Here is a 17,625-nt window from a genome sequence, read left to right as displayed (position 1 = left end):
TTAGAAATTCCATGTATTCTCTCTTTTTTAACGTCGATAGGTGAACGCTGATTCGTGTTTCCTTGATGTTTTTTACATCTCCCAGGTTAACAATTTTGGTCTCGTCCAGGTTAGACTTAGGTCTATTCTCAAAATTCTCAACTTCTTTGACAATCTCGTCAGGTATGTCATCCTTCTCTGAATCAATGTCCATTTGTTGTGTTGTCTCATTGCATGTCATAGTCATTGGTTCATCAAGATAAGTTATAGTAATGCTGTATATGTAAAGTCGTAAGAACAGTCAAAATGCTTTAATAAATTGCATAACTATTTTGAACATTAGAGATCCTATTGCGGGAATTGAAAAATGTGAAAAGAAAATCATCTAGTAAATAAAATAGTATAATGCTTGTTTCAGCCTTGCTACCCCGAGGCTCGTCGGGCTCTGGTTGTCCTGATGGTCCAGTTATTGAGGTGTGCCCCTTTGCTCACAGCCTGTATGGAAGGGCCTTCCGCCCCTCCTCCTCGAGAACAACACAACAATCCATGTCATTGTCTTCTAGAAACAAATTATTCACCACTGCAAGTGCCTTTTCTTTGTCTGACCCATAAACAATGTCGGCCTATTGGAAGGTCTGCTCCAGACGCGGTATTGGATGCTCCAGGGATAGTAAGGACCGCACCATGGTGGCAACCAGTTGTTGAATTCTTCCCAGGTATAGTCATATCCCAAACCGGAGGTAGTTCCATGCTTCTTGAGTTTTATAGGCTTAGCGATTCCTTGGAGGTTCTTGCTAAGCCCATTGCCAGGTTCGTACCCACTCCAATTTAGTATACTCTAGATTTTGTTATCCCACAATTGTCTTTGTCAACAACATTTAACCGTTCAATATGGTGGTAAGTCTCTCCACCTAACTTCCTTCTTCATTCAATCGCTAGAATGGTTTGATGACTGTATATAGGATTGCTACCATCACCGTGAATGATAATTTCATGGTGATTCAATTCGAATTTTATTGCCTGATGCAGTGTTGATGCTACGGCCCCAGCGTCATGAATCCATGGCCGTCCCAGCAGTAAGTTGTAAGATGATGGCACATCTATCACCTGGAAATCGACATCGAACCATGTTGGTCCCATCTGTAAGCATAGAATAATCTCACCAATGGTGGACCTCTGAGAACCATCAAAGGCTTTCACGTTGATTGCCCCGTCTTTTATCTCGTGTAGTCCTTTACCCAACTTCTTGGGTGTTACCACCGGACAAATGCTGAGAATGGAACCTCCATCGATCATGATTCTGGTGATGAAATAGTCTTCGCATTGCACGGTGATGTGCAGTGCTTTGTTGTGCCCCAACCCTTCAGGTGGCAGCTCGTCCTCATGAAAAGTGATCATATGTCTCTCCAACCCTTGTCCTACCATGTTAGCCATTTCCCCGCCTGTGATGTTTCTTGGTACGTATGCTTCACTCAGCACCTTTAACAGAGTATTCTTGTGTGCCTCAGAATTCTGCAGCAAAGAGAGAATGGATATTTGTGCTGGCTTCTTGTTTCACTGGTTGATGATCGAATACTCCTTGGCCTATATTTTCCTCCAAAGGTCGTCTGGGCCTGTCTCAATGATGGGTGGTCGATTGGAGGCCTACTTGTTTGACTCAGCTAGATGTTCTAGGGTATAGACTCTACCAGTTCTTGTCATACCCTGTGGTGCAACAGTCTCTTCAAACCTGACCTTGCCCTTCCTCTTTGCCCTTGTTGTATAGTCCAAGGGTACAACCTTTGTATGTAATGGTATCATGGTCAACATTGCTACTGTGATTGGCGTGGCTAACCTCACTCCGAATGGAACATGTGCCTTGGGTGGTAAAACTGCAACCTCAAATGGTGTGGGTGCATCTGTCGGAGACAAGAATTCAACCTCAATTGTTGCTGGTGTCTTTGTAGATGATGTTGCTTCAAATTCAAGTGGTATAGACAAGTTCACCTCAGCATCCTCAGACGGTTGTATCTGGACTATGATTGGATTGAGAGTAACTATCGGCTTCTTTGGGGCATCACCTTCTGTAATCAACCCGATTGATCCCTCGGGATCCCAATCATCCTCTATTTCAATCATATGGATACCTCCACCCTTATGGTCTGGCAGGGGGTTGTTGCTGACATTTGGAGCGTGTTCCTTTGCCATAATAATCTTGTTATCAATTAAAGACTGGATCTTGTCTTTCAAGGAACGACATTCATCGATGGTGTGCCACAGGATTTGTTTGGGTTAACCCATTGAGAAGGGTTCTCAGGGGTTGCAGCAAGGATGGGGGTGACATAACCAGCAACTTTAAGTCTCTCGTACAACTGGTCAATGTGTTTAGCATGGCTGTATATTGTTTTGGAGGTCTGCGGTAAAAATTAGGTCAGGGTCTAGGGAAGTTTGGCGTATAGGAGGTGATTGATAGTGGGATGATTGAGCATTGTAGGTTTGGTAGACATGAGCGGGTTGGGGGTATCTGGGTGAGGTAGGTTGATATGTGGGAGGTGGAGGTGATTGATAAGTAGGTGGCAGAGCTTGGTATGAGGGTGAATGTGCTTGGTAATTTGGGGTTGGATGATATATGAGTGGAGGTGTTGGGTAAGTTTGGTGTTTGAGGGGAGATTTGGTCCTTTGTGCAAGCATCACAACCCCTACGTCCCTTTTCTTGGACACACCACCGGATTGTAAAGCCTTATTTGTAGCTTTCAAGGCCTCGAAGTTTGTAACCATACCGCTTTTGATACCCTCTTCAATTCTTTCACCCAATTTGATAATGTTGGAAAATTTGTTGCTTTCAATCATCATTAATCGCTCATAGTATTGTGGGTCTTGGGCCCATACAAAGAATTTGTTCATCTGTTCCTCTTCTAAGGCAGGTCTGACCTTAACGCCTTCAGACCTCCAGTGAGTAGCATACTTGCGAAATGTTTCTGTAGGATTCTTCTTTAGATTTTGAATATAGAACACATCCGGCGCATTCTCTGTGTTAAACCTGAACCTGTCCATAAAGTCGGACGCCATGCCTACCCAACTTGACCACTTCTTTGGATCTTGGCTGATGTACCAAGACAATGCATCTCCTTTCAAATTCCTCATGAATAACTTCATGCGGAATCTCTCGTCTTTCCCTACTCCAACCAGCCTGTCACAATACATCCTCAAATGGACCCTTGGATCATTTTTACCGTCAAATATTTCGAACTTCGGAGGTTTGTACCCCTCGATAGTTCGACATCAGGCTGTATGCAAAGATATTTATAGTTCAACCCCTCAATTCCTTTACTTCCTTCAACGCCCTAAATCCGGCTAGTCAATTTCCTAAGTTCCTTAGCTAGGTTTCTGACAAACAAATCCTTTTCATCCGACTCAAGTGTGCTTGAGATAGGTTGGGTGGAGTGTGGCATGGTCTCCACATAGATGGGGGTGTTATGGTAGGTGTGAAAGTGGTCCTTTGTGGAGTTTTGAGGTTCCGGGATGAGTAGTGGAGTATTGTTTGGAGTATGGCAGGTGTTGCATTGGGTCTTGGGTGGAACAGTGTAATGGTGAGGAGTGGGATGATTCTGTTTCTTTGGGATGTTTTGAGGCGGTGTAGGGTTTTGAGTATTGGGGAAATTGATATCTGTGGTGCTGAGGGAAAATGACAGGCTTGCAAGATTCCGAACCTGCTCGAGCACTTCTTGGAATTTCAACAGCTTTTGTTCAGGCTGGGATAAATTCTCCCAATGAACCTGAGTACCATGGCCATTAGTGTCCTCTACCCATTCAGTTGGATTATCCTTTCTGATGTTGTTCAAATCTTCCATCTTGCCTTTGTTCTTGTTTTTGAGAGGACTAAGAGGAGGAGTGGGTGGAGGGCCCCTGGATCTCGTGGAATAGGATGATGTTGCCAGAGTGCACGAACTAACTTTTGGGGAGGGGAATAATAAAAACAAAAAATAAAAACAAAGGTAATCAAGTTACTGAGGGTCATAAAAAGTATTGCAATATTTAAATACATAATGTGGGAATGTAAAGCGCGTCCTAATTTGGGGACCTCTTTGTACCCGAGGTAGGCATAGCGACAAATTGATTTGGAGAACTTAGGACACTAAATGCCTCATTTTGTTGATAAAAAATAGATGAATCCCAAATTGACACTAAATAAACAAGAAATAAAAAGTCAGTAATGGCCATTGGCCTTATTACAATTTATAAAGCGAAAAGATAAACTCCTATCTACTTGGTCCCAGAAGGACCTTCCCCAGATTCGGCATCCTTGGCTCCGTCGAACAGCTTCCCTAACTCGCGAAGTCCCAGCAATAGGTATGCTCTGTCTAGGTGTCTGCCTTTTGCCCCTTCAGCATTTTGGCAATCTTCGGCCCTTTTGAGAAACTTTCTTTCCAATTCCACTATGCTTCGCTCCAAGTATCCTAATCGCTTGTTGGCACTGACATCCATGTCCTTCCATTCCTCAATCAGCTTCTGGTTGGACTCCTGTATCTCGCAGTGTTCACTTTCGTACTCCCGGATCCTTTTGCATAGTTGGTTGTATTTGACCTGTGCCTCAGCCCTTTCATCTATAATCCCGTTATCCTCGAGCAAACCCTGGCTGGCCCAGACCATCATGACTGTCTTCCAACCAATCGGAGTAGAAACGAGCACAACCAGCATGATACCTGTCTGGCTCGATGGTATCTCTCCCCATTATGATCTTGCAGTGACACATATGCTGAGCTTGGCACTTGTAAGGACTATCATCATTCTGGAAGTCAGCCCGGAAATAACTCATCTTGTCGACCCTAGGTATAGCCTGCTTCCTACCAGCTTGTCTCATAACTCGGAGAGAGACGTAAGGATATGTTCCCCTCAGACCAATCAGTATTAGAAAAGGTGCATCTCTAGATCGGGCGATGAATTCCTCGGTCAGTGTGAGCACGGAATTTTTTCCTCGCATGAATTACTCCTACAGAATCCCCAAAATTAGGATTTTTTCTTTTATTATTTGGTTTTTAGGAATTAATTGCTCAATTTTCGTGTTTGTTTGCATTTTTGTGTGCATATTTAATTTTATTTAAACAATAAAAAATAGCAAAAATATCACGAATTGCATTTAGGAATTAATTTTACATTTTTGAGATTAATTAGTAAATTGATGTTTTATAAAAACGGAAAAATCACAAAAAATAACTCATTTTTGCATTTTTTTAATTTTTAGATTCGAATTTTGGTAGTTTTCTTTAATTTGATATTTAATTAGTTGTGGTAATTATTATTTAGAGTTAATTAATTTAATTTGGTAGGATAATCTAGTTTTAAGATTTTCATTTAGGATTTTATTTTTATTTGGAATAAATTTAAAGAATTTGAAAATAAAAAAAGAAATTGGAAAGGAATTAAGGAGATCAGGTCTGGGCCCAAGTCTTTCAAAATTTACCCAAGCCCAAACCAATTTTTCCCTTCTAGATACCCGTCCAGTTAGCCCAATGTCCGCCCCAACCCGTCCAATCCCCGCATGATTCAAACGACCCCGTTTTAATGGCCTTTGGACCAGGACCGTTGATCTCTTTTGATATAACGGTCCGGAACTGGGGTCTGGTTATTATATAATTGTCCTAATCCTACCCCTCCCTCTCAAACCCGTCTCTCTCATCTCACCCCCTCTTTAGAAACCACTCAGAAACCCTAGCAGCCACCCTGAAATCCCACCGCCTGAGGGTGGCGGCGCTACCACCAATCGACCCCAGATTAACACCAAAGAACCCCCAAGCCTTCCTCATCCTAAATCTGTCACTCTTTTTTTTCGAATCACCCTGGAACGTCTCAAATCTAGGTTCAAAGGAGAAATCCTAGTGTCGCCCTTGTTTTCTCCGGTGGAGGCGCCACCTCTAATTGGCCCCAAATTAACACCCTAAGACCGTCTTCTCTCCCTCATTCCAAATCCTCACTCAGATTCCTTCGAACATATCTAGAGCTCCTCGAATATCAAATCGAAGAGTCGAGCCCTAAGAGCCTATAGTCGGAATCATGCATGCAAGTCATTTTAAGAATTTTCTGGTTGTTTCAAGTTGGTTTTGGAACAAAATAGTGTCACTCGTTTTCTCTTCACCAAGAACAAACATTTGCCATTATTTTAGGTTGAATCAGTGCCTCAGTTTTGATTTCAAGTTTAGCGGGTAAGTCCTGTTCATTTTTGTTTTCAAAATCGTTCTTTGTGTCACCTCTGTTCTTTTCCTCTCTTTTAATTTGTTTTCTGATTTGCCTAGTTCTATTAATTGTCCTATTAGAACTTTTAATTTGGTCATTTAGCTTAACTTATTAGCTTAATTAGTTCCCCGCCTGTTTGTGATTATTAATTAGTCGATTTGTTTGGTTTTTAAGTTTTCTGAATTTGCTTGGGTTGCACCTTTGTTATTTGGGCTCTGAGGTTAGTCTAAGACCTCATTCCAAAGGAATTCTATTTAGTTTGAGTCTGAGCCCATGTCTATTGAAACATTGAGCTTGTTTGGGGATTCATAGCCCATACTCGAAGTCTGACTGGGCTTCAGGTAAAAACAGGGCACTAAGGGGGTATTTTGGGTAAAGGGCATAGGGAATCTCTTAGTAACCACTTAGGAAGGTGCCTAGAAGCTGCAAAAACAGACTAACTTGATCAGCAGGTCAGAAGATGAATGACTAAGTAGCAAAAAGAAAAATATGAAAAGGACTAAAAATGAAATAACTAAACTCTTAAGGCTGCCCTAGTAACTTGCCTATAAAGGCATAGTTACTTGGGGTTCAATTCAGATTTTAGAGATGGGAGAGAGTTAGGCAAATCAAAAAAAAAAAACAGATGGCTAAAATTTAGGAAAAAAATACTATTCCATTAGAATTCTACCTTGAATTTTAAGTTGTTCTTTGATTACAAAACAATTTCTGAATCCTTTTGAGTGAAAATGGCTTGATCTTGTGCTGAAAAGCTTTGGGTTTAGTTTGTTTGAAGTTTTCACTGTTCCATTGAGTCCCTGTTTTGCAATGTGATGTCTCCACTTCCTGAATAAATTTCTAATTGCTTGGGCATCGAAATGGTTTGAGGTCTAGTCATCGAGGTCGAGTTTTGATGTTTGCTGGGTTGATTGTGTGTTTGGTATTGGATCTTGGTTTGCTGTACTTCATTTTCTGGCTTTAAAATTGGTTGGCTGGTTTACTCCTGTTGCTGAAATCTCACTACTGTTTCTTCATCCGCTGAAACCTACTTTCTTCTTGCTTCCTCTTATTTCCCATCTACACAACCTTGTAACTCTGTTGGCTGTGAGGTGGAAACTTGAAGAATGAATTGAAAATGATGAATTGAAGCATACAAATTATCCCATTTTTTGTTTCACTGATTTGTTTTCTAATTTACTGTCATCACTCTTGTCTAAATCAATTTTAAATAAGTAGTTTGTAGTTATTAGTAGAAGTAATATAGTGCTAGTATTCATATTTTAGACCTTCAGTTCATCTCCATGGTTTCACGCACGTTTTGAATGATTTTTGTTCACTAATAGAAATCTAATGTCCTAGGTTCAGCATTATCTGATTCACCAGCATTATGGCTAAAGTCTAATTCATAATTAGATCGGTTAGGCTTTGAATGGTATCTGTTCATGTAGAGTCTGTGATCATGCTCAAAGTTATGCTTATTTGAGGTTTATTGAAAGCCTATTATTGTTGAGTGTTGGGTTGTTGTTTGTAGATTGGGTCACCTATGGGTCAAATCAGCAAGTATCGAGTTCAGCACTAGGTCTGTTGTTGATGTGGTGTTAGTGATTGACCAAGTATTCATTAACATATCATTTACTTGTTGGTTAACTCCTGTGCGAAAGTAATACGACTAGCCATACTGATATGAGATTGAAACTGTTGAAATTTAGAAACCCTGCTTGCTTATTATTAGTTATTAGAACCGTAACTCACATTTACTTTCAAAATCAAATCACCGCTGGATTGCATAGGATTGGTTACAAATAAGTCGAAAACGACTCCAAGTTTGCTTGCACATGTGTTAGTCTCTTTGTTAGCCCATTTTGAATTCACTTGCAACTTTCGTAGTCGTTCGTAATGTTGAAGAGATTTGATGTGGAGCCTTGTGCTAAATAGTTGCAGGGCTCCGAATTTGGGCTCATCATGTGGCCCAATTCTAAAAGTTCCTTTGAGTAGATCCAGGCATTTCTTTTGTTGGGCCATCAGTCCACTTGTGTTGGCTCAAGCCCTTTGCGTAAATGGATTAGCTTTCCCTCATATAAGGCATCTTAGTTAGTTTAAAGGGAACCTTTGACTACACTCAGTGTTAATTGATTAAGCTCCATTAATCGAATTTGAGGTGTTCCATAGTAAATAACATCAATAGTTTATGGCCCTTGAAAGCTTAGTTCGAGCTTCCTTAAAAAATCGGAATGGAGGTGCGCCGCGCCAAATAAAAATCTCCAAATGTGTGTCCCTCATTTAATTATTTCTTCTAAAATACTTAGAACTCGAGGCGTGCCATTTAACAAATTTCCATGGCCCTCGCAAAGCTAAAGTGCGTAGTTGCTTTAGACACATAATTTAAATTAATTTCCTTAAACTCGGGTGTGCATTTCATGTGACCCAAATCCAAATCTCAACAACGTTATATAAAATATGTCGTGGATCGCGGGTGAATTTCGTGTGGCGTGGTCCAAAGACGTGTTTTAGATAACGTTGAATCTTCCAAAAAATAATTTAAAAGCGTCTAAAAAGATAAAATGTACCATAGGCTAAAATATGTGTTAAAAATCAGATAATAGGCTAATTATGATAGTTTAAGCAACCGTGCTAGAACCACGAAATCCGGGGGTGCCTAACACCTTCCCTCGGGTTAACAGAATTCCTTATTCAGAATTTCTAGTTCGCAGACTTCAAAAGGAAGGTCGAATTTTCCTCGATTTGGGATTTTAAAAATAAACTGGTGACTTAGGACACCCAAAAAGAAACTATCCCAAGTGGCGACTCTGCTGGGGAGATCGAACCCAGAATCTCTGGTTCAGGGTTCAAGAATTCGAGCTTAGAATAGCTGTTATGAGTGGCTTTATCTGTTATCTGATCTTTCTACATGTTTGAGCCTAATGTGCTAAATGCTTTACCGCTTTGATATTTTGTGAACTGTATATAAATTGTTACGAAACCCTTCCTCTCTATGAGTCTTCTAAATCATGGAGAAGGGTGCACTTCGTGTGGCTTCTCTTCTATCTAGAGTCTTATCCCATTTTAGAACGAGGTTCAGACAAGTTGCTAAGCTGGTGAAGCTTCTGTAATCCCGGTACGCTACCCCCCCAGCTCGAGTTGTCTGCTCGGGTAAGCCAGGTCTAGAATAATAAACCCAGCTTTTAAAACTAGTATAACAAAGCCTCATGCCGGATCCCTAGTAGGAGCGTTTGTTTGCATCACGTGCATTTGACTTAGGAGACTGAACACAGGGGTTGAGTCTGTCTAGGACAAGTGTACCCGAAATGAAAAGAACATCCTGATGCATCCTACTTACTACTTGTGCATTTATTTGTTTCGGATTTGCATGTTGACCAGCTTATGAATAATAGGAGAAAAGTTGGGAAAAGAAAATCAATGTGAGGGCTCGGAGAAATAATTACTTGTTTTGAAAAATCAGTGTCCAAAATATGCTGAAACTCTGCCAAAATTTTGACAAAACTTATTCTGGTTTATTTTCGTCTAATCTGCCCGAACTACGCTAGTTTAATTCTCACCGGATGTGGGATACGTAGGCAACCCCCATCGGGTCCAACTTCCCTTTTTGCAAAAATAACCCAGAAACAACAAAATTTTATCTTTGTCACAATAAGCAGGGTGATGCCATTCTTGTTTAAAATAAGCCGAATGTCCTCAAAAAAGGCACCGAAAGGCTGTTTTTGCAAGAACAGTCCCCTTTGGTTATTTTTGTACGGTTAGCAGGCACAACCTTAAAATCTTCTTCCCCGAAGTGCTGAAAGGCCGTATCTGCAAAACTGGGTTTCATTTTTGAAGTAAAATCTTGAAAAAATGGTATCATTTTTGGGTCAAAATGAATTAGTAAATCACCTTAATAAATGTACAGGATGAGCACAAATGAAATTGAACCCTTCACAATCCTTAAAGAGATCCCCTTACAGCTCCACATGTGGTGGAATAATCTAGGGAAAGGCAGTAGAGAAACAATGGTAAAGGTTCTGGGAGGCCTCGTCGGACTATTGAACGTCAAGCCAAGGTTGGACATAATTAAAGCATTAATACCTTTTTGGTACCCGACTCGCAACGTGTTCCATTTCGCTAACTTTGAGCTCACACCCACACTGGAGGAAGTTGCAGGTTATGCAGGCCTTAATGGAAACTTTAGAAGTCGATATCCATTGTCACCAAGACCGGTATCTCCCCACAGATTCCTGGATTTGCTGAGTATTAGTCGGGATATTCAGGATGGAAATTTATTTGAAGGGTATTGCACTCTCCAATTCTTGTATCAACGCTATAGTAACCCTCGAGGTTTCAAAGATCTGAACAACGGTTTGACCCATGCCGGAAATAAAGTCAAATGGGAAGCAAGGCGGGGTTTGGCTTTTATTGTAGCATTCTTAGGTGTTGTAGTCTGTCCGCGAAAAGATGGTAATATAGAGGTGGGTCTCGTAGGAATGGTTGATGTTGCGATCAAGAAAGCCAACAGCACTGTGGTTCCCCTGATCTTATCTGAAATATACCAAGCCTTGACTATCTGTCGGGAAGGGGGAAAGTTCTTCCAAGGCTGCAATGTGTTACTACAATTATAGATGCAGGAACATCTCTATCACCGGGTTTGATATATGAATTATGGTATGACCGGTTTAAGTTGTATTGAAGAATTTGAAAACCAATGGCGGGTATTGAATTCCTCGAAGGTACTGAAGCTTGGCTTACACATTTAAGCTCCTTAACTGACGATAAAATTGAGTGGGCATTCGGATGGCTTCCTGTCACCGAAGTGGTGTACATGACAACTGAAGTGTGTTATCTCCTCCTGATGGGCATCCGGAGCATCCATCTGTATGCTCCCCACAGGGTTCTGCGCCAATTAGGAAGATTTCAAATTGTTCCCCATGACGAAGATTTGAGTAAACATGTCATTGAATTGGGCCCAAAAGCCGCAATTCCAGAAGGGAGAATTTGCCAGGTGTGGAATGAATGTAGGTTTCATGAATCTAAGACCATAGTGCGAAATATAGCTAGAGGTGAGGTGGACCCTAAGTACATTGTTTGGTTCGGTAAGAGATTTCAGATTCCTGAGAGACCTGCTAAGAGAGCTCACGTTCAGTAGTTTACTAGTGACTCGTAAGAGCAGTGGGGATGGTTAGCAAAAGAAAAAAGCTACAGGGCCAAAATAAGCAAGCTAGAAAGGAAACTTAGGGACCTTCAGTTTGAAAATGGTTTGCAAGATGCCGCAGATGAGGGAGAAAAGAAAAAACTAACTCAAGAGAATGAAGCACTCAAAGCTCAAATCTGGAAGATGAAAATAGCTGCTAGAAACCCTGAGAGAAGCCGAGCAGACGAAAGACTTATAAGCAGTCTGAAAAAGAAAGCCCTTGAGTGCCAAGATGACCTAGAAAAGGATGAGGCTAGTCTAGCTGATGCTCGGGTTCAATTAGCAGAGAATGCAAAAGGTAGGACACAGTTTGTGCAATAAATAAAGAGAAAGTATGAAGGGACAATCACCAGCCTGAGAAGAAAGTTGACTACTCTTGAGAATGAGGCAGCCAAGCAGGCAAAAGATTTCAAATCTGATAGGGAACATTGTTATGATTTGATGGCTCAGATGGAGGAAGGAATACAACAGTTGCAAGATCAACACCTTCATGACTTTCAAGTGTTAGAAGCCCGGAATCAGCAGATATGGCGGTTGCTTTAGGAAAAGGGCAGGATTAGAGAGAGGATCGGAACCATCACTGACTACATTACCATGAAGTTCCAAGCGTGCGAGGACATGACTCGTACCACCTTTTTTGCTGTAGTGATGACTTTTGTCCGCCAAGTTATGAGTGATTTGGAGCGACTGCAAGGGGATCTCGCATTTAGGCCTGCGACAAGACCGAATGATGTCCCGCGGGCACCAGGAGCATTAATGTATCATTGATTTTTACTTGAGTCTGCATCTTTTCTGTTGGATTCTGTTAGTCTATTTTCAATTCTGTATTTTGCTTTCGTTAGAGTCTGTTAGTCGGTTCTTGAGTCTGTATTGTCATCTTGTCATATGAGTCTGTTGTTTTCTTTGTTAGAATCTGTTAGTTTGAGTCGTTGGAGTCAGAGCATTTTCTTTTTACGAAAATTGAAAATCCCAAAATATTTTGTTATTTAATTTTACATTTATTGCGCCCAGAACTATGCTTAGTCTAATTTATGCGGGGTCATGATACGTAGGCAATGTACATAGGATTCGATCGTAAAAAAGGGGGGAAGAGAGTGGAAATGGAAAGAAGAGAAACGGGAAAGAATAAGTAAAGTTGGGATGAAGCATTCAACCGTTGCAAAACATGTAGAAACGCATTTAATTGTATAGGTGCATCACATCCCATCGTGCGATTACCTATCTGTTATTTATTTCAAACTAACCATTTGTTGCTGCTATTTTCAGTCCAGGTTTTTATAGAACTATAGTTGGTTTTTGTGGTAATCTGGCTTCGCACCCATACTTTACAAGATCAAAGGGAAGCATTGAAATGTCTTCAGAAATGACTCTGCCAACAATTCCCATCATGGATGATAGTCCAATCTCAGGCATCCCGACCCCAGAATCGATAGTTGCCGAAGAAAACAAAATTCTACGTCTTCAAGTTATGGAAATGTGGGACGCTTGGGCAAATGGAAGAGAGCCACCAAGCGCCATCCCGGGATTCCCCGAACTTCTTCCTAGAGCAAGTGGTGCCTTCACTGTTCCGATCAGTCACCCAAACACACCACTAGGACACCCAACTATCTCAGCTCAGTTTTTGGGAACACTTTCTGAGGTCAGCCCCCAGGTTTTAATGTCCAGCGCAACTTCAAATATCTTCACAGCTCCCCTATGCTCGGCCACGGCACAACCTACACTGCCTAGGCCCAGTTTTGACCCCTCAGCTTTCACCTTCCAACACCCACCGTCCAAATGTAACCTCCTCAATTTCCTTCTTATAATTACCCTCAACCACCCCAATTTGAGTTCACTGCGAGAAAATAAAAGACCACCAAAACTCCTGAGCAAGAAGAGATTGTGAGAAAGAGGAGGAGTATAGAACAAAGTTTCAAAAGCATACAAGGTTTAAGTGGACAGAAAAGTGTATCCTATGCCAACTTATGCATGTTTCCCCTTGTGAACCTACCATTGGGATTCAAAACCCCAAAAGTTGAGAAGTATGATGGACACGGTGATCCTATTACTCATCTTAAGAGATATTGCAACCAACTACGAGGAGCCGGTGGAAAGGAAGAACTCCTCATGGCCTATTTCGGAGAAAGTCTGGTGGGCATCGCATCTGAGTGGTACATGGACCAAGATATATCCCGCTGGAACATTTGGGATGATCTTGCTAGAGATTTTGTCAGGTAGTTCCAGTACAACATTGATATTGCTCCAGATCGGAACTCATTGACAAACTTGAGAAAGAAATCTTCGGAAAGCATCAGAGAGTACGTAGTTAAATGGCGTGAGCAGGCCTACAGGGTAAAGACTCCGATGGATGAGGTTGAAATGGTCACAGTTTTCCTCTAAGCTCGGGAAGCTGACTACTTCCAAAATATGATGTCCGCAATGGGTAAACCGTTCGTTGAAACCATCAAGATTGGCAAAATGGTTGAAAATGGGTTGAAAACGGGTCGAATTCTAAGCCAGTATGCTATTAGAGCCACCTACCAAGCCATTCAGGGTGGGTCTGGAGGAGTAGCGAAGGTCAAGAAAAAGAAAGAAACATCCATGGTAGCGTCGAGTGCAAGAAAACACCGTGCTCCCAGATCCCTTTTCTCAGAAAGAACCCCACAACACTACTACCCCCATCAAGAAGTGACTTATGCTCCTCAGCCATACCCGGTCATGAATGCTCAACCTTATGTTCGGCTACAACAACAAGCCAACTGGAACCACGCTCCATTTCCCAGAATCCAGCCTCCTTACCGAGCCCACTAAAATCCCCGACCTCCACAAAACAACTTCCATGCTTGGGATCCGCCAAGGAAATCAAAATTCACTCCAATTGGCGAATCTTATTCTAGCATATTCCGAAAATTGGTCCAAGTGGGTTTGTTGCAGCCTGTACCCCCAAACAGGCAAAACCCAGAATCACCCTCTTACCAATATGGCACCCGATGCGCCTACCACTCAGGGGCTGAGGGACATGATACAGAAAATTGTAAGACTTTGAAAAGAGCTGTGGAAGATTTGATAGAACAAAGGAAGATAGTGCTAAGGGATGAAGGTATTCCCAATGTGACTAACAACCCACTGTCGGCTCATAACAACGGGCCAGTAATCGGAATGATTTGTGAGGATAAGGAGTTTGACCCAACATTGAAGGCCATCATTGCCATCGCTGATGCAGAAAATAAACCCAAGCACCCCGAAGCAAGATAAAGGGGAGGAAAAGAACAAAACCACTCCTCCAAAGTTAGAGAAGAGAGTTGAAGTTGAAACTGGGGCAATACCTCCCAAGGATGTTGTTCTCTATGTCCTGCGAGGCCGCAAAGAAAAGCAGATGACTTTGAGTCCCCCCTGGAGATTCGAGTTTAACAAGACAACCTAGATGTATATGGCCTAGGGGGATTATGTGTTGTGGGGGCCAATTAATCTACCAAGGATGAATGAGCCCGTGGTTATTGGACGCGCGCCACAGAAGCCCATGATAGATCCTACCGTTGTGCCCTGGAACTACAACAAAACGGTGGTGACCTATAAGGGCAAATAAATCTCAGGAGAAGTTCAAGAAAATAACCCTGTTGAAAAGTATTTTAATTTGGAAGAGGTGAACACTGCCACTAGAAAGCGCTTCCCATCTAAGAAGCCCGTGAGTGCCGAAGAAGCAGAGACCTTTTTTCAAAAGATGAAAATGGCAGATTATGAGGTGATCGACCATCTTTGAAAATTTCCCGAACAAGTCTCCTTGTTGGCTTTGTTGATGAACTCCGCCGAACACTAGAAGGTACTGATCAAGACCCTTAACGAAGCATATATATCTGTTAAGACCTCTATAGAACAGTTGGAGAGAATGGCAAAAAGATTTTTCACAATCAACCAAATTTCCTTCAGCAAAAATGACTTGCCGCCAGAAGGGCCCGCACATAACAAAGTCGTGCACCTGACAGTCAAATACGAAGGGTACTACGTGAAAAGGGTTATGATGGATGGAGGCTTTGGAGTAGATATCTGCCTACTCTCAACTCTACAGCGCATGGGAATCGGGACCGAAAGAATTCTACCAAAAAATGTCTGTGTACGGGCCTTCGATGGTATAAAAAAGGACACAATTGGAGAGATCGACCTGATTCTGACCATCGACCCAGTAGACTTTGAAGTAACTTTTCAGGTTCTGGACATGGAAACATCCTTCAACATTCTTTTGGGGAGGTGATGGATTCATGCAGCGGGGGCTGTACCCTCTAACTTTCACCAGATGGTAAAATTTGAGCATGAAGATCAAGATATTGTCGTCCACGGGGAAGACGAGCAATCAATTTATCGAGACCCATCAGTCCTATGTCTTGTAGCAAGAGAGGGAAGTGAGCACATAGTTTATCAGGACTTTGAAATTGTGGTCGCAGACCAGTATGAAGAGGGAAACCCTTACCCCCAACCCTTTCTTTCTAATGCATCAATCATGGTGGCCAAAGAAATGATCAGACATGGTTTCAAATCAGGGAAGGGGCTCAGGAAATCATTGCAAGGAATAGCTGAACCCATCACCCTGCCTGCCAGCGAAAAGTTCTTCGGGGTAGGTTTCTGACCCACCCCAGCTGATATAAGATGGGAAAATGATAGAAAGAATGATGGTTGGGTTTTGCCTCAGCCGGTGCCTCATATGTACAGAACATTTGTCAAGACAAAATACCATGAAGAGGAAGAAAATGAGGCCTTCACGGCCGAAAAGATTGAAGAAATTTGTGGGGCCATGAGGAAGATACCGTATGAAGCCCACATGGTTCAACCAGGGGAAGGCTTAAGCACCGCTGAGGTGTTGTATATGGGACCTAATGCCAAACTGCAGAATTGGAAAGCTACGCCATTCCCGATCAGGCGGGAGTCCCGGTAGACCTGTCCTGCCACCTTTCCCGCATCGCGAGCTATTTCAGGGTGTAACTCAGATGTTTTCTTTAGTTTCTTGTCTTTTAATTTTCTAATGTAAACCCTTTTATCTTCTAATTCCAAGAAATGAAATCAATATTTCATCGTTAATCTTTCTTTACTCGATCTGATTTTGTTATTTTTTTTTATTTATTCTTTCAGTTCTAACAATGTGGATTTAAATAACATGACATGCTTGCGAACTTTATGCCCAGATCCAAACATGTTATTTAACTGTGAAGTGATGAACCAAGAATCGGAATACGATGAAGAAAAGGCTTTTAGGGAAATAATTCGAGAATTGGAACAATTTGAGAAAAAACCTAAGCCGAACTTAAATGATACTGAACCGGTTAATTTGGGTATTTTTGAAGAAATTAGGGAAACCAATATAAGCATTCACACGGACGAAAAAACCCGAAACGCCTTAATCCAACTCCTGTTTGAGTTCAGAGATGTGTTTGCTTGGTCATATGACGACATGCAGGGACTGAGTGCTGATTTGGTAGTTCATAAGTTGCCTACTTACCCAAACTGTCCCCCAGTCCAGCAAAAGCAAAGAAAGTTTAAAACTGATATCAGTGACAAGATCAAAGAAGAGGTCACGAAGCAGTTGAAAGCAGGGGTAATCCGAGTGGTCCGGTACACCACATGGAAAGCTAATGTAGTCCTAGTGCCAAAGAAAGATGGGAAGACCCGGGTGTATGTGGATTACAGAGATTTAAACAGAGCAAGCCCCAAATATAACTTCCCTTTGTCGAACATCCATATCCTTGTTGATAACTGCGCCAAGCATGAGATACAATCTTTCGTGGATTGTGACGCAGGATATCACCAGGTGTTGATGGAAAAAGAAGATGCGGAGAAGACAACTTTTACCACACCTTGGGGTACATATTGTTACAGAGTCATGACATTTGGTCTGAAGAATGTCGGGGCGACCTATATGAGGGCCATGACTGCCATTTTTCACGATATGATGCACCAAGAGATAGAGGTATATGTGGACGATGTGATCATCAAATCCAAAACCCAGGACGACCACATTCAGGACTTGAGAAAGTTCTTTGAGCAGCTGCGCAAATATGATTTGAAGCTGAACCCAGCCAAATATGCATTTGGGGTACCATTAGGCAAACTCCTAGGATTCATCATTAGTCGGAGGGGCATCGAGTTAGACCCAACAAAGAAAAAGTCCATTCGAGATTTGCCACCTCTGAAAACTAAGAAGGATGTTATAAGTTTGTTAGGTAGATTGAACTACATCAGCTGGTTCATTGCCCAGTTGACATCCACATGTGAACCCATATTCAAATTACTAACGAAAGACGCGACAGTCA

This window comes from Nicotiana tabacum, chromosome 3, assembly GCF_000715075.1.
Source record: "Nicotiana tabacum cultivar K326 chromosome 3, ASM71507v2, whole genome shotgun sequence".
In the NCBI taxonomy this organism is placed as follows: Eukaryota; Viridiplantae; Streptophyta; class Magnoliopsida; order Solanales; family Solanaceae; genus Nicotiana; species Nicotiana tabacum.
Note: the sequence above shows the minus strand (reverse complement) of the source record.